Source organism: Sarcophilus harrisii, chromosome 1 (assembly GCF_902635505.1).
Source record: "Sarcophilus harrisii chromosome 1, mSarHar1.11, whole genome shotgun sequence".
Classification (NCBI taxonomy): domain Eukaryota; kingdom Metazoa; phylum Chordata; class Mammalia; order Dasyuromorphia; family Dasyuridae; genus Sarcophilus; species Sarcophilus harrisii.
In genome coordinates this window covers 605803547-605827102 of record NC_045426.1, presented here as the reverse complement: position 1 = coordinate 605827102, position 23556 = coordinate 605803547, and positions in this window count along the sequence as shown.

Here is a 23556-nt window from a genome sequence, read left to right as displayed (position 1 = left end):
AGAAGTTTGTGAGATGTCAGATTAAGTCAGTGAATTTGTATTTTAGCAGAGTGAATGAATTATCTCAAATTTAGGCACAAGTCATGCTTGGCTGACATAGGCAAAGGGGAAGGTCAATAAAGACCATAAATGACCTCCACATTTGTTACAACATCTTTCTCTTTTTTTTCTTTTTTCAATTGAATGAGTTATCTCAATAAAAAGTAATCTATACCTTGCTGATTGCCCTTTTAGCTCATAGTTTTCCCTTTTGGATTTGAATTACAAAATAGTAGTAGACTTCTGAGGGAAGGCTTCCTCTTTCTTCCATTAGATGTTTTTTACTATGTTTTCCATTCCATCTCCAAACCCTTTTATTGGGAGATGAGCAAAACCTCAAAATTTTAGCGATCTAAATGGATACCAACCACTTCTTGGAGAGAAAGCATTACATTTTCCCCCAGGGGTTGAAATTTTGCAGTTTCTTGAAAAATCAGCTTCAGTAGATGGCATCCATAATTATATAAATTAAGATCAAATATACATCATCCTATAATAGAATAGGTAATTAAACCAGTATCTGAGAAAAGTCACTTTAGGTTATCAAGAACAGCACATAAATAGCAATAATTGGATCAGATGGTTTCTGATATCTTAGCACAAATGGCTTCCTCTATCTCTACCAACTCTGTGATTAGACATAGATACAATAGACATAGCACCATACAACTAGCATCATTTGATAAATTGCTTCCAGCATTGTGCAAAATTCCCAATAGTACATACATATCCAAAAACAAAATCAAGTTAACATAATAATATTAAACCCACTGAATAACAAAATGGGGCAAATGACAAAACTATGAATGATTAACAATGAACTAAGCAAGTTTAACAAATGAGGTTACAAAACAGGCATAATAACAATACAAAGTAATAAGAATAACATGCAAAGGATAATAAAGTAGAAATATTCTTCAGAACCTTATGCATCTATGAATATGTATAATCACATTCAAGATGTAGTACACAAATAAACATCAGGATTATCATCAATCCACATGAACAAACATTTCCCATTCCATCAAGGACATTATACATTAGTCTGGTCATGGATTAGATAGTACTTCTGTGACCTCCATACCTATCTTCTTTTATGCATATCATACAGGATGATCATACTCATCATCAGTCTTGTCTATCTAAATCTGATTCTATATAAAGTGCTCAATCCGCTTAGCAGGATTACTCTATTTTGAGGAATGTGTCAGTAACTTAAAAGTCTCTATGGCTGTGGTCCTAGATAGAACAGGATTTGGCACATTCCTATCATTTGAATTTATCAGATTATAGAATATTTCTTAATTCTAAATTCCTATTATTGAATAGGATGATTATATCACTCGCCAATAATCTCTTTTGCTTATAATTCACTATGTTCAAAGGTGTCCTTATGGGACCTTTATAGGTCTCAGAGGCTATTTTGTAAGCAGTGAAGTTGCTCAGGCTTTCCACAAGTAGGTATGTTATAATCTGTTAATTTACAAATCTCATGAACTCTAAGATTGTTCAAAAGGATTGCTACTTTGTTTAATGTCTGAATAGTGAAGACAGTCATATCGTTTCTTTCTTTGTTTCAGCTTTCTTCTGCATTGAAGATATAGCTAGGTGGTCAACTTTTTTTGGGTTCTCTCTCAACCCAGAGATACACTAGTTATTAGAATCTGCAATCACTGCATCTTTGGGGACTTCCAAACATGAGTTATTAGATAGATGTGGCTTTTATTCAAACATCAGCATGTAGGATGTAAAACCAATGGCATCATCCCAAGAGAATTGTCTGAATGTACAAAAAAGCCACATGCTGTATTCAGTAAGATTCTTATTGTGATCTCAGCATCTTTAACATGTTCATCAAAATTTGGTTGTAGCATTCAGGTTGTGGGTTCCCCTGGGAGTAGTAAATTATTATCCTAGATTTCTTGATGCCTGCCAAAGATAACATCCCTTTGATCAATGTATTTTCTAATTGTCTTCCTTAAGTCTCAATGCATTCTGGCAGGAAGTCCATCTGCTGAGACATATATTTACAACAGTATTTTAGCAACTATGTAGGCTTTCTAGTTTCTATTTTGTAATACATCTACCTAGTGAAATGGTCTATAACTATTAGATAACATGTTCTTGCTATGTCTTTCTAAATACAGGAAGTTAATGCAAACAGTTCCACAGGTTCGTTTTTTTTTTTTTTTTTTTAGTATATATGTTCTTTAAATATTCAACATAAATTGGTTATATTTTCTTTGCAAATAAATAGACATAAACAAGTCTCACACTTCTTAATGTCATCTGCAGCCATATTAGGCCAGTATAATCTTTTATAAGTTCTAGGGTTCTCTTTTGATCTCACATAACCTCATGTTTGAGTTCATAGCCACAGTACAATATGCCTTGGGCAATAGCAACTGCTTCCAGATACCATGTCTGGGATTGGTGACAGTATGTTACAGTATTCTGTTGCACAACTCTAACTTTTACCATTGCCTTAATGATAAAATACTTTAAGAAAACTAGCAATTGAGTCCTTAAACATCTTCTCCTCATCACTGGCTTATGTCACCTCATATAGACCTTCATCAGCTATCTGTTCTCTTTGCCAAAACATTCAGCTTCACTGCCATTGACTTGTCACACAGTGAGTTCATTTTTTTAGATATTACCAGAGCTTTTGTGCCATATGATCTTCTAGACAGTGCATCAGAATATACATTAATCTTACCTGACAAGAGGTAAATGTTGAATTCATAGCTATCTAGTATTGATGCCCATTTCTAGAAAACATTTGACTTTTGGTATAAGACTGCTCTCAAGACCACAAAGCTGGAAGCTATTATTCTATACTTAGTTGTTCAGAGACTGGACAGATTATCTGTGTTGGTATAAAACAATGACTGCTTGGGATAGCATAAGCTGAAACTACTAGCTCATGTGTGAGGTAGTTGGCCAAGTCTTTGAAAGATTGTTCACATCTGTCTGTCCAATAATCCACAAAAGGCTTTGTTGTTTTCAAAACAACTTTGTGTTTCTTATTTTTGTGCTTTTCTCATTCAATCATGTATGATTCTTTGCAACCCCATTTGTTTTTTGTTTTTTGGCAGAAATTCTGGCGTGGTTTGCCATTTCCTTCTCCAGCTAATTTTACAGATGAGGAAACTGAGGTTTTTAGATTCAAGTTGAACTCCTGGTTGCTATTCCTTAACAGAAAGGAAAAGTCTAAGCTAAGTCTGAGGCTTGAATTCCTTCCTCACCCATGCCAGTTCCCTGATGAACAAAAATAATAAACAGCAAATAAATCCATTTATCCAAGCCAATAGCAAGTAGAAATCAAAGAAGGTATAAAGATGAGAATGTATACTAAACAATACACAGAGTAATTGAACTCTTCCATTGAGACCCAGAAATCTTAGTTCAATCAAGTGAGAGGGTCTCAGATTTTACCTAAGAAGAAATTCACCAAAGTGTCTAAAGAGAGAAAGAGAGAGACAGAGAGACAGAGACAGAGAGATAGAGACAGAGACAGAGACAGAGAGACAGGGAGGGAGGGAGAGAGATACACATAGACAAAGACACAGACACAGAGACAAGAAAGACAGAGGCAGAGAGATAGGGAGAGACAGAGAAACAGTAAGACAGGGACAGAGAAACTGGAAAAAAGAGAGACAGAGAAAAAGAGAGACACAGATAGAGACAAAGGTTAAATTTGACTGTGGGTGTGAATGGTCAGGGAAGGAGTTGTAGAAGGGATAGGACTTAAAGGTTGAATTTTATTTTGAAGGATATAGATTTTTTTTGGGGGTGGTAGATAAGATGGCAGGAAATACAGAAGATATAGATTTACAACATAGATTCAGAGCTGGAAGCACTTTTAGAGGCCAAATAGTCTGACCTCATTTTCTAGATGAGTAAACTGAGACCCAGAGAGATTAAGTGACTTACCCAAATTACATAGATAGTAATTGTCAAAGACTGGGTTTAAACTTAAGTTCTCTGGCTCCAGAGCCAGTGCTCTAATGTGATATAATTTTTAAAAGTGTGGATTCCCATTATAATATAACATGTTAAAAATTGGTTCAAATATTGCACAGGACAAACCATATACCAAAATATATCCCCCAGGGCTGCTTTCTCAGGGATCATGTCCTACAATACAAAGGATATGTCATTTCTATTTCTATCTAGCAACATTCTAAAGGGGGTTCATTCTGCTTCTACCCTTTGTTTATAGAAGTGACTCCCAGCCCACTGCTAACTTTAACTTCTCAAACCCCTCAGACTGGACCCCTAGACAGGTTATAATTAGGGCCATAGGTAAGGGAAGGATAAATTTAGTTGAAGAATACTGGTTTATATTTATCCTTGGCTTCACTTACTCTTTGACACTCACCCTTGAGATACCCTGAGAACAGAGTTCATATCGAATTTGCAATGACTCCATTAACAATGATGTCTTGCATTCTATTTTTTTTTTTTGAAATGGAGAAGTTGGTTCATTTATTGAGCAAGTTGCAAACCACTTGTTAGGTTGGTGGTCCTTTGCCAGTGGATGAATTTACTGACTTTGTAAAACAGGCTTAGTATGATGGGGTAAACCAGAGATGTGACCACATTGGTTAATAAGGGCTATGGCATTCTGAACCTTTTTTTTTTAAGAGGTTGACCTCATTTCTTCCTGAACAAAAATAGCAATTCATGCCAAAACCTTTTTCATAAGTCACCACTGGACCCATAGCACCATTTTTTTTTAACCCTCATGGTATGTGTTCCCACCCTTCCACTCTCTGTTATTTGTCTTGGTGGTTACAAGTGGAAGGGAACAACTCAGAGGCAACCCAAAGGCCTCTCCTCTTTCCTTTTCCTACTTCAACTTTCCTTTTCCATTATCCTAGCAGAAGCAGGACCATGCCCTTGCTGGGTGATGGGAACAATGGGCTTTGGGGGCAATTGGCTATAGAATCAGTGGTACTGAATTAGAATAACACCTGTTTAATTTTGAGAAAGTCATTTAATATCCCTGGACCTCACTTACTTCATCTGTAATATTGAAGGGGATAAGGAGGTGTGCTAGATTGCCCCTGAGATATTACAATATATGGTTCCATGATCTGGGTTTTTCTACCCCAGCTCTGCCACTAATTTTCTTTGTAGAGTGACACTGTCTATATCCTGAATCTGCTTATTTTTGGAAGCTAAGCAGGATTCAATTAGATTAAGGGAAGTCAAGTCAACAGTACTTACTTAGCCCCTACTATGTAACAGATACTATAGATTATTATTAGAAAGGTATATCATCTGAAACTACTAGGTGCTTTAGGATTTTTCCTCAGAAAGCAATGTTAAGTGGATAGAGGGCTACATTTGGAATCAGAGAGGGCTAGATTCAAATCTTGGCTTTGCCACTTAATGTATGACCTCAGGAAAGTCATTTAAATTCCCTAGGCAGCAGTTCTTCATTAGTAAAATATGGGGCTTAAATTAGATGACTTTTGAGGATACTCCTAATTATAAATCTACGATCCTATGACCTAAAAATTTTCTTTAGCCTTTAAATCCGTGATTTTATGATCCTAAGAACAATGGACCAAAAAATCCAACCAAGATCGTAATAAAACTTTGAAATGATTGCTTTTTGGAGAGGATGGGTGAAATGAATACACTTAGGAGGAGTAAGAGGGTGACAATCATCTCTAGTTAGATTATATTCTAAGTCTTCCTCACCACTCACCACTTTTTGTATCGTAAAACATGCTTTCACCCCAAATTTTCATTTTTAGAATTTTTTTGAATACTAAATAACAGAATGCTTATTAATTTGAAAAGACTGGAAAGTACAAATACCTACACACATTGCCCCCTGGAATGATCCAAAGCTAACTAGAAAAGTATTTATAGCACATTATTAATTTACTTATCTTATCAAAATGCAGCTAATAAACTTAACAGTTTAAGATCTCAGTGAATAGCCTATACACACATTAAACCCTTATCCCCTGTATTCATTTCCTACTCTTTGAGATAAGGACATGATCCAATAGTCTGGCTGTGAAGGCAGAGTGGGATAAATGAAAACAATTTGATGGAGGAAGAAGTGGAAGGAATTTTCATTGGACTGAAATCATGAACTTCTACTGTATACAGTACTTCTGTTATTGTAATAATGTGAGTATTGGGGGCAGTGGATAGACACAACAGTGGATAGAGCACCAGTGTTGGAGCCAGGAGGACCCGAGTTCAAATATGGTTTTAGACACTTACTAATTGTGACCCTGGGCAAATCACAATTTCATATTCATACACACACACACACACACACACACACACACACACTCACACACACACACAGATACTGCTTTCAATAGTGCAGATCCAAACCCATTTATATCTTTTTCATCATGTGAAGTTTAGTTCTTCTTTTAGCAATGGATAGAGAATTAGGTCTGGAGTCAGGAAAATCTCTGTTCAAAGCCTGCCTCAGAAAATTTTCTAGTGGATGGTGCTCCGAGGACAAGGGACACCTTCAAGAACAATTTATTTTTATTTTTAAATTTTTTCAATAGTCTTTTATTTTTCCAAATACATGTGAAGATAGTTTTAAACATTCATTTTGACAAGACTGTGCATTCCAGTTTTTTCTCTCTTCCTCCCTTCTCTCCCCTCTCCCCAGCATAGCACCTAATCTGATAGAAGTTAAAACTTTTCAATTCTTTTAAACACATTTTGACATTTGTCATGTTGTGCAAGGAAAATCAGACCCAAAGGGGAAAAATCATGAGAAAGAAAAATAAAGAGATGAAAATATTATGATTTAATCCATATTCAGTCTCAATAATTCTCTCTCAGGATGAAGATGGCATTTTCCCAAGTCTGATGGAATTGCCTTGAATTACTGCATTAAGAATAACCAAGTTATTCTTAACAATAACCAAGTCCATCACAATTGATTGTCACATAATCTTCTTGTTACTGTGTGCAATGTTCTCTTGGTGCTGTTCGCTTCACTCAGCATCAGTTCCAGACTTTTTTGAAATCAGACTGCTCATCATTTCTTACAGAACAATAATATTCCATTACATTCATATATCATAACTTATTCTCCAGCTGATGACTATCCACCCAGTTTCTGGTTATTTGCCACTACAAAGAGGGCTGCTACAAACATTTTGGCATATGTGAGTCCTTTTTCTTTTTTTTGTGATCTCTTTGGGATACAGGCCCAGTAGTGACACTACTGGGTAAAGGGGCATGCATAATTTTATTAGCCCTTTTAATGAAAAAATTTCCAAATATATTTAACTGAAAGAATTCCAACAAGGGAAAAAAGAGTTTCCAAAGTAACCTTTATGAGAACTTAAGAACATCATTGGCTAACTTAGATTTTATTTTATTTATTTATTTTTATTTTTGCTGAGGCAATTGGCATTAAGTGACTTGCTCAGGGTCACACAGCTAGGAAGTGTTAAGTGTCTGAGACCAGATTTGAACCCAGGTCTTCCTGACTTCAGGGCTAGTGGTCTATCCACTGCTCCAGCTAGCTGCCCCGGCTAACTTAGATTTTAGAAAAATTCTGGATGAAAGTTGAGGGCTAAGTTAAAGCAATTACAGATGAATGTAGTAGCATGGTATAGCTCTAGGAATAAATACAGTATCTGGAATGTCATAGCTCAGAAAGACCCTGAGACCAGCAGTATATGATTTGCTCAAGACACTTACACCATTAGGAAATATTTATATATACACAAACATACACATATATGTATATACATAAGTATATTGGGTATATATAGTTTATATTTCTGTTTCTAATATATAAATATATGTAAATAGAAAAAATGTATCTTTTCATACACATAAAATGCCATATTTGTATCTAAATATTATGTATGCATTACATATGATACCTATCCATATAATAGTTCAGCATACAAGTATATCTGTATAACTTATAGATGTATAATATAAAATATATATGAATATATATAAGCATATAAAAATTTAAATATATGAAATAGCATGTTTGGGTTTATATGCATATATTATTTATTATATATGATATATAATATCTATATCTATAAATATATTTGACAATGTATAAATATATAAGTATACATATATAAACATTTATAAATGATATAAATGTATATTTTTGTATAATGTAAGTGTGTATTTGTGGTTGTTTAGTCATCTTTCAGTCATCTCTCATTCTTCATGACCCATTTAGAGTTTTCTTGGCAAACAAATTGGAGTAACTTGCTATTTCCTTCTCCAGCTCATTTGACAGATGAGAAAACTGAGGCAAACAAGGTTAAGTAACTTGTGTAGGGTCACATAGCCAGTAAGTATCTGAGGCCAGATTCAAAATCAGGAAGATGAGATTTCTTGACTCCAAGCCTAGCACTCTATGCACTATGTCACCTAGCTGCATACTAGTGATATAGCAAACATTAATTAGAATATAGTTCTAGGATTTGAAAGGCTAATAGAGCTTATCTCATTCAGCCCTCTCATAGCAGGTGTTTCCCCTACTATTTCATTTCAGTGCTACAAACTTTGATGCTTCTATTTAGTTTCTTTAAATTAATCTATCATTTGGAAGCTCATTGAAATCAGATCTTAGAACTGTAAATTTAAGCAGTTGTTGACCCAAAATAGAATATCAAAATTGGGAAGAATTATTATTTGGGGATCCATGCCACATATGTGAAATTAAAGCAGTCCATCAGACCACAAGTATTTATTAAGCACTGGTTAGGTACATTGCTGAAAATATTTTTAAAAAAGGAAAAAATAAACAGTCCCTACCCTCAAAGAGTTATATTTTAAGAGGAGATATGGAAATACCTAGAAATATATAAGTACACTGGATGAAGTTTACTAATCCATTCTGCAAGAATTGAACTGGGTTCACAGAAAATAGCTTTTAGTTTACAATGGCAATTCAGGACCAGGCCATTACCATCATAAAGTACAGAAGGATTTTTTCGAAGGAACCCAGATTTGTTAATAAATGCAGATAATGCAAGGAGATGATGGCAATCAAGCAAAATCTTCAGAGGATATAAAAGTAGCTACAATTATACGTCAGAAGCTTGCTATCTTTCAAGAACTGATGGATGATAAATCCCAATTCTACAAATACTAACTTCAAAATAGTCCAGAGAAATTCAACCAGTTAACTGTAATGGATTGAGGATACTGTCCTAAAAAAGAGAATATTATCCTAAATTTAAAATGTTGCCCACAAAACTTAGGCATACATATACTACTGTCTATTCCTAATATGAAATCTACATTGATTCAAAAGATTCTTAAATATAAAGACCTAAGCAGATGAGAAGAGAATGAGATTTATATCATCCCTATCATTCTGCTGATTATTAGATTTGTACCAAGGAAGCTTTCAGTAAATTTCCATGGGATGAAATTACATTTTGACATTTTTATTCAACTATAAAAAGTCATATTTACTTGTACATTATTTTGTCCATTAGTCCATTAATCTGAAAAACATAAAATATAAGGTAATTAGAACAGGATAATCACACAATCACTTGATGGCATAGTGATCAGTCTCAGAATTGGAGTCATAAAGACAAGTTTCAATCCTGTTTCAATTTCTCACTGATAGTATCATCTCAGCAAGTCACTCTAACCTCTTTTGGCCTCAGTTTTCTCAGTCATAAATGTTTAATTTTTAATTTTACATTTAATCTGTCAAATATTACTATTTTAATATGTAAGCTATTACATTTTAATATCTTACAACTATACTAAGACCAAAGGTATGGAAATACCTTTTATCTGTAAAGTGCTTTGCAAATCTAAAATACCATACAAATATTAGCTATTATTATTATTATTAATTTCAAAAATAATTTCTATCTGGATTCCATAGAACAAAAAAGAATTATTATTTTTCTATAGCAATAATATTTCAATATGAATGCCAGCACAATGATGAGAAAGATGAGAGCATGATAATAATCATTATTAGATTTGTCTAGGAGCTGCTTTTCAAGAGTATTTCAGTCATTTTATTGAATTACACAAAAAGCTATTGTCCTTAATGTTCATCAGATAATTAAATATTAAAGAATAAAGGAAAATGACGGTTTCTATCTCAACATCAAAAATGATTATAGATAGATTTTAGATGTTATTCAATTAATATTTATTAAATTCCTCTTAAATGCCAGCCACTATACTAAATTATGAGATACAAAGAAAGGCAAAAGATATCTTCTGTTTTCAGGGAGCTTCACAGTCTAATGGGGAAACTGGCAATACAATTATATATAGTCAAGATATAAACAGGATAAATTGGAGAGTACTTTCAGAAGAAAGATACTAAGATGAAAGAAGACTATTGAAGAAGGTGGCTATTTAACTGAGACTTGGAGAAAATCAGAAAAACTAAGAGGTAGGCATGAGAAGAAATAATGTTCCAGTCATGGAGGACAGTAAGTAAAGTTACTTGGAGTTAGGAGATGGAATATTTTAAAGGAACAATAAGGCCAGAGTCATCAAATTGGAGTGCATGCAAGTGAATAATAATTATGAAGGGCTTTGAAAGCCAAAAAGGTTATTTTATATTGGATGCTAATATTATTATTTTTACTGTACAGTGAAGAAAATTAAGGCCAAAAGAGAGGGAAGACTACTTCTTCCAATTCTAATCCCAAGGTTTTCTCTCTTAAGCCACACTAAGAAACAGTAATATTTATATATTTTGTGATGCTCATTTTTAGGCTGTCTGCAGGATTCCAGAGGGTTTACCTCACAACAGTCCTGGAAGGTTATTTAACAAGTATTTTTTAAGTACTTACTATGTGCCAAGGAAGGGAGGAAGTACAAATATTATCAAAAGAAGAGAGAAAAAGTGATTTGTTTGGGGCTGTTTTTACTAGTTCTTGAGTCTACCTTCTTTCATTCAGTGGTCAACAATCATTACTTGAGTGTTTGCAGAGTCCTGTTTTAGGTGACAGGGATACATTAAAAGAAATAAATAGAAGATGCTTTCCTATATCTCACTGACCAGGGCAGGTTTCTTCAGCTCAAAGGAAAGACAACATTGGTTGGGAGAAGGTTTACCTAATTAAAAATCCTTTGAGGTATTAGGGAGAAGGGAGGAAGCATGATTTAGGAGAGAGAACCTTGGACTACAAGATTAAAGGAACTATGGATGTTTAACACTTGGGCAAGAATAGACAGTGGGAACATGATACCTATCTTTGAATATTTGAAGGAATGTTGCACAGAATAGATATGTTTGGCCATGTAGATATCTGTACATTAATGAATTCACCTGAAAAAAAATGTTAATACCTATAGTTCCTCTCTCATGAGGATAGCCTTTTGGTTGTCCTTCTTGCCTTAAGTGTCTTCCAATTTATTTTCCATTCAGTTGTCAAAGATATTTTCCTAGGGAATAAGTCACACATTCCTCCCTCCCCCTCCTCTTCAGATTTTGATGGCTCCCTATTACCTGGAGGATCAAAGTCCTTTCTAACCTGTCCCCTTTCCTATCTTTACAGTCTTCTTACATTTATCTTCTTACTTCTATCATTTAAGTACTTTATCGAATATTTACATTTTTTTTTTTTTTTTTTTTGCATGTTGCCTCTCCCATTAGAGGTCAGGGACTTGTTTCCCCAGTGCTCACCATAATACCTCACATAGTGAGTACTTAATGAATTCTTGTGGATTACTGACTGACTGCAAGTCTGACTTTCTATCCACTAAAGCCATATTTTTGTTTCTATTTTATAAAGGAGGAAGCTGAGGCCCAGAGAAGTTAAATGTCTTATCCAGGGAAATACATCTAGTAATGATCAAAACTTTATTTCAAATCCAGATCTGTTGGCACTGAATCAAATGTTCTTTCAACTATGAACGCTTTTTAATTCAATGCAATACATGACTCAGTTCTTAAACTTTAATCTCACACAGAGATAAGTCCAATGTGAAGATTTCATTCTAATAAATCTCTTCAGTTCATTCATCATACATATTTTTTGGAAATACTAAAATTTGGCTCAATTTTCCCTTGATGAAGGATCTTCCTGAAAATATCAGAATTTGGCTCAGGCTTTTAAGGACCGGCAGTACTTCCTGGGACATGCCTGAGCATGATATTACAGAAATATTATAAAATGCCTACCAGAGCACTTTATTAGGTACTGGATGAGAAACAAATTTAGAAAATATATAATCCCTACCTTCATGGAAGTTAGGGCATGTAATTAATAGGGTGGGAGGGTAGGTTAGCATGTACTGATCAGATCAGATATGGACTATGAAATTCAGTTCTGGGCACCACATTAAAGGAAGGAGATGGATAAACTGGAGTGCATCGAGATGAGAACTCAAGATAGGCTCTCAAGGTACACTATATGAAAATCTTCCATGGGAATTAGGGATTAGTTTAGCCTAGGGAACAGAAGACTCATTGGGGACTTCATGGCTATGTTTAATTATTTAAAGGCTGCCAACTGAGAGATTTTTTTTTTTTTTTGATTCCAGAGTCAGAACCAGTAGCAGTGAGTAGAAAATTGAAGTCAAACATAGGCTTAAGACCAAAGAGGATAAAACAAAACAAAGTAAAACAAAAAAACCCCAACAAGAGACTTCCTAATAATTAAGGTTATTCAAATATGGAATGGGTTGCATTGTAAAGTAATGTATTCTTCCTGATTGAAAGTTTTTGGACAAAAAGTGGATATCTGCTTCTTGGGCATATTACGGAGAAAATTCAGTTTTAGTTATATAGACTGGCCAATTAATTGGCTGCCAAAGACCCTTTCAACAATGAAATAGTGTATATTCATGAGCCCTCAGGCATTTCACAGTTGTGTGACCGACCCTGGCCAAGTCACTTAATTGTTTGCCTCAACTTTTTCATATGTAAAATGAGCTGGAGAAGGAAAAGGCAAACCGCTCCAGTATCTCTGCTGAGAAAATTCAAAATAGGGTCACAGAAAGTTGGATGTGACTGAAATAAAAGTTGGAGAGACTATATGGGTCAAGAATAAGACCTCGGACAACAGGTAACTAATGAGTTTGCTAGGAGGATAAAGAAATAGAAAAGGAGATTTGAGAGGCTAGAAGTGTAAGAAGAGAAAAAAGAGACTGTTATTCCTGAAACTAAGAGGAGACAGAAAGTGTATATAGAAAGAAGAGGAAGCCAAGTATCAAATACTAGAAAGATGTCAAGGAGCATGAGATGAAAAAGCATCAGTGGATGTACAAAAGTACTTAAGGATTCCAATGAAGGTGGAATGGAAAGAGTCAAAGCAGACTTGGAATAGATGAGTCTAAAATTATAGAAGGACATGAATTAATGTCTTCTCTTAGAACTTACAAGGTCTTCTGATATCCTTGCTTTTATTGAGGCTGAAGAAAGGGTTCTATTCTCTATTCTTTAGAAAATGGGAAGAACTAAATCTTCCAGGGGTTCAGTAGAAACACATAATAAAATTTCGCTGTACCAAAAGACAGGTGTCTACAAATATTAAGCTACATTAGGAAGCAGTTTTCTGTCAAGCTTGAATGTGTCTTTGCAATTTCTATTTATTACTTCTGGTTCATTCTTCTGGGGCCAAATAGAAATATTATGTGTCTGGCATGTAGAAAGTGCTTAGTAAATGCCATTAATTGACTTACTGAAGATAGCCATCTTGTGTCTTCTGAGTCTTTTTTTCTCCAGGTTAAACATCCCTAATAACTTCAGTTTATGCTCTCATGTGGCATGAATTCAAAACCTTCTCCAATCTGATTGCCTTTCTCTATACACTCTCCAATTTATCATCATCCTTATTAAACTCTGGCACTCAGAATAGAACACAATATAACATATATGTTATGACCAGAGCAGAGAACAGTAGGATTATAGTCTTATTCATTTGCTCATTCACATTCATTTATTCAATGAATATTTATTAAGCATTCTATATACTGGGAATGATGCAAGGGAGTAGGGATGCAAAGAGAAAAGTAAAACTGTCCCTATCCTCAAGGAGCTTATATTCTACTAAGAGGAAAAATATACATAGAAATCTCTGTACAAAATCTGACCTAAATAAATACAAAGCAACCAAGCAATATCAGGCTGGGGTGAGATAGAGAAGTTGGAAGGCACTGACTCTTGTGTAATCAGGAATGATCCTGGTAGAGGAGGTGGCACTGGAATTGAATCTTGAAGAGTCTGAGGGATTATGAAAAGTGGAATTGAGTAGGGAGAGTCTTCCTGACATGGGAGATGGAATGTTACGTACAAGTGATAGCAAAGAGACTAGTCTGGCTAGACTATAGAAATCATGAAAAGGAATAATGTTTTATTATCCTGGGAAGGAACAGTTTGTTGTCAGATTATGAGAGATTTTAATTGTTAAATAGAAGAGTTTGCATTTTATCCTATAAGCAAAAGGAAGCTATTGGAGCTTTGGGGGCAGGATAATGATGTAACTTGATTTGGACTTTAGGAATATCACTTTAACAGGATTGGGGACAATATTTTGAAGAGAGGGGAAATCTGGAGGAGGATTCATTTAGGAGCTACTGCAGGAGCCCCAGTGAGAAGTAATGCAGGTTTGAACAAGAAGTAATGCAGGTGAGTGAAAAAAATATGGGGACATATGATAGTTATTGTGGAGGTAGAATCAATAAGCTGTGATGTTTTTAGAAAGTACTTCTTTTAAAGAAAGAGATCACATTAACTTTTTTTTTTTCCTGAGGCAATTGGGGTTAAGTAATTTGCCCAGCTTTACACAGCTAGGAAGTCTTAAGTGTCTGAGATCAGATTTGAACTCAGGTCCTCCTGGTTTCAGGGCTGGTGCTCTATCCACTGTTCTGATCACATTAACTTTTATGTCTGCCATATCAAACTTTTGACTCATATCAAGCTTTCAGTTCATTAAAACTTCCAGTTTTTATTCAGCCAAATGGCTATCTCCCCCATTTTTTGCACTCATAAAATTTACTTCATGACTGTTTCAGACTTTGTGTTCATTCCTATTAAATTTAATTTATTCAAATCTTTCTGATGTTCTGGTTTATCATGATCTTTTGGGATTCTAACTGTCATTCTGTGATTTAGCTATCACTCTCAGCTGTATCATTGGCAAATGGCTTTTATTCAAGTAAGGGGTAAAATTGTTAAAAGAGTCTAAGTTAAGTCACAGATCCATGTGACATTTCATTGATGATTTTTCAAGATAATGTGAACTCAGGTATTCAACATTCTCAATCCACCTACCTGTACTGTTTTCTAGCTAGAATCTCTCTGCCTTTTACACACAATTATCCAATAAATCATTTGCTAAAATTACATTTATGACATTTTCCTAACCTACCACTTTAGCAAAACCATCAAAAAAGAAAAGAACATTGGTCTGTCAAATTGTGATCTTGCCACAGTTATGTAGATTCTTTGTATTCATCATTTCCTTTTCTAGAAACTCCTTACCCATCTCTTTAATTATACATTCTTGTATTTTGCCAGGAATCAAGTTGAGCTCAATATCCCATAATTTGCTGATGCTATTCTCTTCCCTTTTTGGCAAAGTCAAACATTTGTCCTATGGTTCTGTTGCACCTCTCATTTTGTCCACATTCTTTCAATTATCCCTGATAGTGACTCAGTAATCATACATTAATGTTCTTCAATACCAATTAAGTAATTAATTTAATTCATAATAATACAATTAAATAATTCATCTGAGCTATGTGACTGGAATTCATCAAGGAGAGTTAGGTGCTCTACTATCTATTTTCATTGTTATCAATTCTCTCCAATCCATTTTTCTTCTTTCCATTCTAATCCAAAGGTCAGTCTTTTTTTTTTTTTTTGCAAAGAAAACAAAAGCAAAAAAGATTTGAGCAGCTTTATCTTTTCTCTGTTATCATTTATTCTTGTCTCATTTATCCTTACTCTTCTTTTCTTTGATCTTTCTTTTCCCCTTAACATAACTATAAACCTTCCTTTGTGTTTTCCTTTGCTTTCTTTACTGGATTTACCTTATCCTGAAGTTTAGCATTCTTACAGGATTTTTCTTACAGAACTATGCCATGTATTTGTCTTCTTCCTTTGTTACCTGCTCTTTTTTCTATCTTTTGTACTCAAAGAAAAAAAAAGAAAAGAACAGAACAAGAAGAAAATCATTTCCGTTTCTCTTTCCATTGATTTTTGCCCAAATGTTCTCCCTCAAACATTTCCCCTTAATCTTCTGAAATTCTTCCCATGTGATTGCGTTCAAACATATGGTGCTATTCTTCTTTTTTCTCTCTTTCTTTTTAATAAGTAGGTAAACTTGTCCAGAATATATTGCTATCATGAGTCTCATGCCATCAGTTTTTGGTGCTACTTACAATGTCAAATTTATCTCCTAGTTTTAGGTCTTGCAGTTGATCTTTGTGCATTTGTGCACATAGCATATAGATATTTAAGGCTCTAAGTCTATTAACACCTTTCTTGGATTTTGTCTCCAGGGAGATTGTGTCTCAATTGAAAGTCTTCTTTCACTGTGACTATTATATATTCTTCTCATCTCCCTTCTTTTCTTCTCACCATTTATATATCACCTTAAGGTTTGCAAAGCATTTTATATGTGTTATCTCATTTGATCCATATAACCCTGTGAAGTAGGTACTGTTATTATTCTAATTTTACATGCGAGAAAAAAGGTTGAGAGAGATTAAATAACTAACTCAGGGTAACATAGCTAGTAAGTGATCCAGGCAAGATTTGAATTTGGATCTTCCTGTCTCTAAGTCTGACATGTCAGCCACTATGCCACTGTTAGGTTGGGAGATAACTAAAGGCAATGTTTCCCCAATTTATTGATTGATGAAAAGTGGAATAATTATTGTTCTGGTAAGATGTTTGAACCTGGGTACATTTGGGCATTCCAGAAGAGTTGAGATCATATTGGACTAGGTCCTTGGGGTCTTTTGCCAATGGTAGCAAAGCCTCTGGGTCAGATTAATGTGAACAAAACCCACGAAGCTTCCCTGGAACTCAGCCAACCAGCCTCAGAAACTTGGCTCTATCACCCTACCATTTAGAAAATGAGACCTGCTCTCCTCTTCTAGCTTGATTGCCTCAAGCCCCAGCAGAGTATGGCTTAAGCTGTTTCAGGGGTGCAGTTTGTACTGAGAAGTAAAAACCCCATGTGTAGGGTCATGGCTAGTCTGGTCACAATCATTGGATATATGTTAAGGACAGGTTACCTCTGGGGTCTTTTAATGTGTTTGGGTTGATTTGCCATCCTAGATTGCTCAATTAAGCAAAATCAAACAAAACACTGACATTTTATAGCACTCAAGATTCCATAATTTATTACAATGTATTGGAAAGAACAAAGGATTTGGGTTTGAATTCTGTTGCTTCTGCTTGCTATTAGCCTGATCTTCATTAAGAACTATCATTTCTCTGGGTGGTTAAAATGAAGATTGGAAAAGACAATCTTTAGGATCCTTTTTGGCTCTAAATCCTATGATAAAAATGTCAGGGTGGTTCTTTTCAATGATGAGGGGATTCAGGCTAATTCAAATAGATTTGTGATGGAGAGAGCCATCTGTATCCAGACAGAGGACTATGGGGAATGTGTTTCATAACATAATATTTTCATCTCTTTGGTTGTTGTTTGCTTGCTTTTTTTCCTCATTTATTTCCATTTTGATCTGATTTTTCTTGTGAAGCATGATAAATGTGGAAATATGTATAGAAAAAGTGTACATGTTTAACACATAATGCATAACTTGCTGGCTAGGCGAGGGGATCAGGGTGGGGGAGGGAGGGAGAAAAATTTGAAGTTTTACAAGAGTGAATGTTGAAAACTATCTTTGCATGTATCTTGAAAATAAAAATCTATCATCAAATAAGAAAATAAAAAAAAGAAATGTCGGAGATGGAAGACAATATTTAAAAATTTTCACAATCTGGCTCCATTCCAAACTTAGTCATATTATATTTATATACTCTCATCCTTTCAAGCTGGCCTTTTCACTCTTCCATTTACAGAGTACCCCATTTCCTAATTCCATTCCTTTTCACCAGCTTTCTCCCATCTCAGGAACATATTTCCTCATTTGGCTTCTTTATAATCCCTAGTTTCTTTTAAGTTTCAGCTCAAGAACCACTTTTTTTTTTACACAGATCTAATCTTACTTCTCCCTTCTCTCCTACTCCTCCCCACAAAAAATATTCTCTATCACCTTGTACCTATTTTGGATCTATTTTGTATAAACATAAACAGGTTGTATAAACCTGTATGCACATGTGTTGTTTCTCCCAATAGAATGGAAACTACTTGAACATAGGGAAGGTTCCATTTTTGCCTTTGTATCTCCAGCACCCAGTACAGAGATTGGCACATCATTGTTGTTGTTCAGTTGTCTGATACTATATAACCCCATGGAACATTCCAAAAGATTTTCTTGACAAAGGTACTATAGTGGTTTGCTATCTCCTACTCCAATGCACCTCCATTGTACAGGGGAGAAACTGAGGCAAATATGGGTTAAGTGACTTGTCCAGGGTCAAATAGCTACTAATTGTCTAAGGCCAAATTTGAACTCAGATCTTCCTGATTCTATCCAATATACAATCAAGCTGCCTAAAAAGTACCCAATAAATACTTGTTGACAATTTGTGGTAAGAGGAAGAAGATAAATATTAGTACTCATGAATAGTACTATATAATTCTCCATTCCTCCCCATAGTGTGTAACAATTCCTTTCTCACAGGGGATACTTGATGCAGTAATTCATGTAATTGGATTGATAAGAAACTAAAGTTAAATGATATGAAAAAGTAATGTGAGACTTCAGAGAAGGGAACACAGCCTTTGTGATCCCGGAAGACTCCAGAGAAGAGATGGTAGTTGAGCTGGGTGCTGTCAATGAGTAGAATTTGATTAGGATGATGGGAGGTGAGTGGCTATTCTAGGTAGGACATAAACAAAAGCTCATATCAGAAAGCAGCTGTGTGCTGTAACTGCAGGGTGGAGAATAGACAAATGTACATACAACGGGATGTAGAGTATGCAGTGGGGGTTTAGTGTAAATGATACTGGAATAGAGACTAGGAACCTAGAATGCTAATCCCAATTTTGGCTTTGGTTAACTAGATGTGGAGCTTTTCACAAATCACTTAACCTTTTAGGAATAAGTTTGATCATCTGTAAAAATCATTATTCAACAAGTATTTATTAGGTGCTTACTGTATACTAGGCATTGAGATATAGTAGACAGGAAGTGGTCTCAGACTCAGGACAATTTGCATTTCAGTATCTGCCTCTGATATATATTAAATTAACCCCTCAGTGGCTCTCTTCGGCTACATTATGGAATAAATGTGGATCTTCATTAAAGAAAAGAGATTTCCTCACTTGAGAGCTGCCTACATTGATGAAATCATAGATCTACTATCATAGGTTTAGATCTCTCTTCTTCCAAAATTTATCAGACATTGCTAGCCTCTGGAAGTGTAAAGACCAAAACCACTTATTATAAAATTCTGCTGGATTGAATTAAATGAGCCCTAAGATTCCTTATATATCAAAGTTCTATGGACCATTCTGTTTGGGATTACTGGCAGATGAGATGGAAAAAGTAGGCATCTGAGAAGACAGAGAATGTCTGGCAATGTTACAAGTTTTATCTTATGGGGGAGTGCCTTGATAAGTGCAGAAGACTGAGTTGGGAGCATACGGGAGGAGTTAGAGAAGAAACTCCTGTGTTAGCGTATAGTTTGATCCCAATATGTTAAGACATATGGAGAGAAGCTAGAGGTCACTCATAGAAATAATGATACACTTGATTGATTTGTAGGAGTGGTAAAAATGGCAACCTAGATATTTAAGGACAGGGGGCAATTGTGGTTTTGCTATTGGATGCCCAATATTTGGCACACAGTAGGCGCTTGGTAAATGCTAATTGAATGAAACTGAATAGAGTCAGCTATAACCAGGCTGTTCCCATTTTTGCCATCCCCAGTGGGCATAAGCATGAATCTACTCCTCCTAGTGCAGAAATTAACTTGGCAAGAATAGTCTCCGTTCCCCACTGCCTCCCTGCCATGATGGTATGGTCAGAATGCACAGCTCCGAATGGACTCCTTCGCATAGTCCCTTCTGAGTAATTACCTCTATTTCTTTGACATCTAGCTAAAAGGGAAATCCCTTAGTAAGAGTTCAAGGTTCCCCACAGGTCCTCACAATCTTCTGGCAGAGGGTCTTGGGCTCCTGCCATTTTGTTTCTCTAAGGGAGCTGGAAGAAATCTATACCCTCTTCAAATGCAAAGGAACGCTGGGTGCCCAGTATAAAAATGGCTTGGTTTTGCTGGGACTGTTTAAAGTTCCTCCTTTATTTAAGACAGGAAGAAATGTATTTTAAACATTGGAAAGAAAGCTAGAATCTCTTTTCTTTTTTGCACTTCTTGTATAAATACAAGATAAGCCCTGTGGACTCAAGGTTACTATAAACAACTCATCTGCTGCTCAGTACAAATTCACATTCTATAAATCTGTTGACATAAAAAGTTCTGTTGCCCTGAATCTGGGTAAATAAAGCTACCCTTTTCTCTGCTTTTACAAGTCAAAAGGTTTATCCAGTGAGATGTAAACTGTTTAAACATTCTACTGGATCTGAATATAAAGGAACAGGTTTCTCTTTGAGGACCTTACTACACATCCCTGCACCCACAGAAACAGGAGGCTGAGTCTTCTGAACCCCCAGATTAACTTTCTAGCCAATCCAGCATTTTGCCTCCTGGTTCCTGAGCAAGTCTGTGAAAAGGTCGCATTCATAGTCAGATGAATAGAGGCTCTCCATGGATGGGTAATTTTGTGGGATACCCACATGGAAATCTGGCTTTCAGTTGTGTTTTGGGCCAGAGACAGCCCTGTGGCTGGGCACAAACAAATGTGACCTGTTCTTTCCTTTGGTGGCCATCTCTGAAGGCCCACAACATTCTGAGGAGGAGCCTGCAAGAATTTGGTACCTTTCTCTCATTTCCTCATTGGTCCCTCCACGACCCAGGGTCAGTTTAATTTGCTAAAGGATTTGGCTTCTGTGAACCACAGACCACTATGAATAGCACTCCTTCTTCTCCCCCCTCCCCCCCAGCCTTCTGCCTGGTCCCTGCCACTGACATCATTCATTCATCCCTTAAACAAATCTTTATCTCAATTACCAACTAATAGCTATTCAGTAAGCAAGCATTTATTATGCTATACATTTAAGTGTTAGACATTTTGATAAGCTCTGAGGATACAAAGGAAGGAAAACAACAAAACGCAGTTCCTGCTCTCATGAAGCTTACAATCTAAAGGAGTTTGAAGCATGTAAATAAACAGCCACATAAAACATACATACACGGTAGGTAGAAGTCACTGATAGAATACAATGCATTTCTTCTTTAATTGCTATAGTCTTGCGGAAAGCAAGGGATAACAGATAGACATGTGGGCATCCATGAAATATTAAAAACAACAGCAGAAAGTTTACAGCATTTTGGATGGTTTCTTCTATATACAGAAAGACATGGACAAAAATGGTACTGAATGAAAATTCAGGAAGTAGTTACCTACTGAAGAACATGTCATGTCAGTGGGATGGCTGATCCATAGTAAATCAGAAAGTGAGAATCATTATGTTTTCCCAGAGATACAAGATACTCCATAGCAGATATAGAAAAAAATAATCTTCCACTTTTAAGCCACTTCAATTCAGAGGGATAGAGAGTAGTCTTGTGATTTCACTGATGTAAGGAATTCTCAGGTGAGGAAATCCCTCCCCTGTTGCAGATCTCTAGCACTGAAAGGTTATAATGATTTGCCCAGAGGCAGTCAATATATGTTTGAAGCAAGGTCTCTAGAGAGAGCTGCTTTGAAGTCAGGTCTCTATGAAGTATTTTAAAATCAGCCGGAGTCAGGAATTCAGGTTAGGGGAAAATCGTCAGTCTTTATTCTCAGTGAAGAAAGATTGGAGGTAGAAGAGAATCGGCAATAGCAATGTGTGTAGCTGAGTCAAGAAGCTAGCTAGACCAGCAGCCACACGACCAGCAGCTATGAACATAGAACCCAGGCTCAATCTCTCCCAGCCTCTCTTCCTGTCTCTCTCTGCCTCTACACACCAAAATCGTCATTTCCTCTACAACACATCAGGACTTGCACAGAGAGTGGGCGGGGCCATTCTTTATCCAATCATGTATATTAATAGAGTATAGCCCAATTACTATTTAGCCTCACGTACTTGGGACCTCAGTGCATGAACTCAAACCTCAGCCCATTACAGGTCTCTATCCATTTTATCAAAAGTTTTAGACTTACAGCTGGCACCATGACCGTAAACTGCCATAATACTCAGTCTGAATCAGATGAAAATATAATTGAGAAATGTTATACAAAATGAATAAAAACAATAACACAGATAATGTTAATTTGTGCTTTTCTAAGTCAACAAGGGGCTAGCTAGAATCCCCTTCCTGTTTGAGTTTGATATCATTCTACTACATTATAATGCTTTGGAGAAATCTGAAGCTACAGATTCCATTCATAAGGGAAGAAAACAGGACCGTCTTGGGAATCAGGATCTGAGTTTCATGACAATTTATTTTTTAATTTTTTAAATTTTTTAAATTATAACTTTTTATCTACAGAACCCATGCCTGGGTAATTTTTTACAACATTATCCCTTGCACTCACTTCTGTTTTGACATTTCCCCTCCCTCCCTCCACCTCCTCCCCCAGATAGCAAGCAGTCCTGTACATGTTAAATATGTCATGACTTAATTTAGTAAAAGCTCTTGCTATTGCCTCCTATTTGGCCTCCTTGCCTCCACTGTCTCTGAACTCCAGGATATCTTCCATACTGGTGCCAAAGTGATATGATAATAATAATATAGCTAATATTTATATAGCACTTTGAAGATTATAAACCACTTTCCATATATTATATGTGATCCTTACAGAACCCTGAAAGTTAGGTGTAGTTTTCCCTATTTTATAAATAAGGAAACCAAGTCACTGATGTGTAAAGTGTGAATAAGGTGAGTAAATTTATCTGAAACAGAATTTAAATTTAGATGTTGATGACTCCAAGCCAACATTCTATCCATTCCATTAGGGTCAGAGAATGAGCCACTAGGAGGTCCTAGAGTAGGTCCATACCAGGCTCAGCAACCAGCCCATTGGGTCTTGTTGCTCCCACAAATGGCCTTTGGGATTCAGCCAGAAGTTGCTGAGATGTAGCAAAGCCTAAGTTGTGAATTTGGTAGGTCAAAAATCTAGATCTAAAGTGAATTCTATCTGTGCTGCTTTGCATAAGGGAGAGTGTACCTCTCAGGTGTTAGAAGGGGAATGTTTGAATGTCTAATTTGCTGTCCCATCAAAGCATTACAAAATACTTTCTAAGAGCTAATGGACACCAATTGGTTAGATGGAAGAGGAAGTTAATCATTGGCTATTAACAGTAGGGGAAACACAACAGAAAGGGGTTTGGATTCTAGTAGTAGAGAAAGAC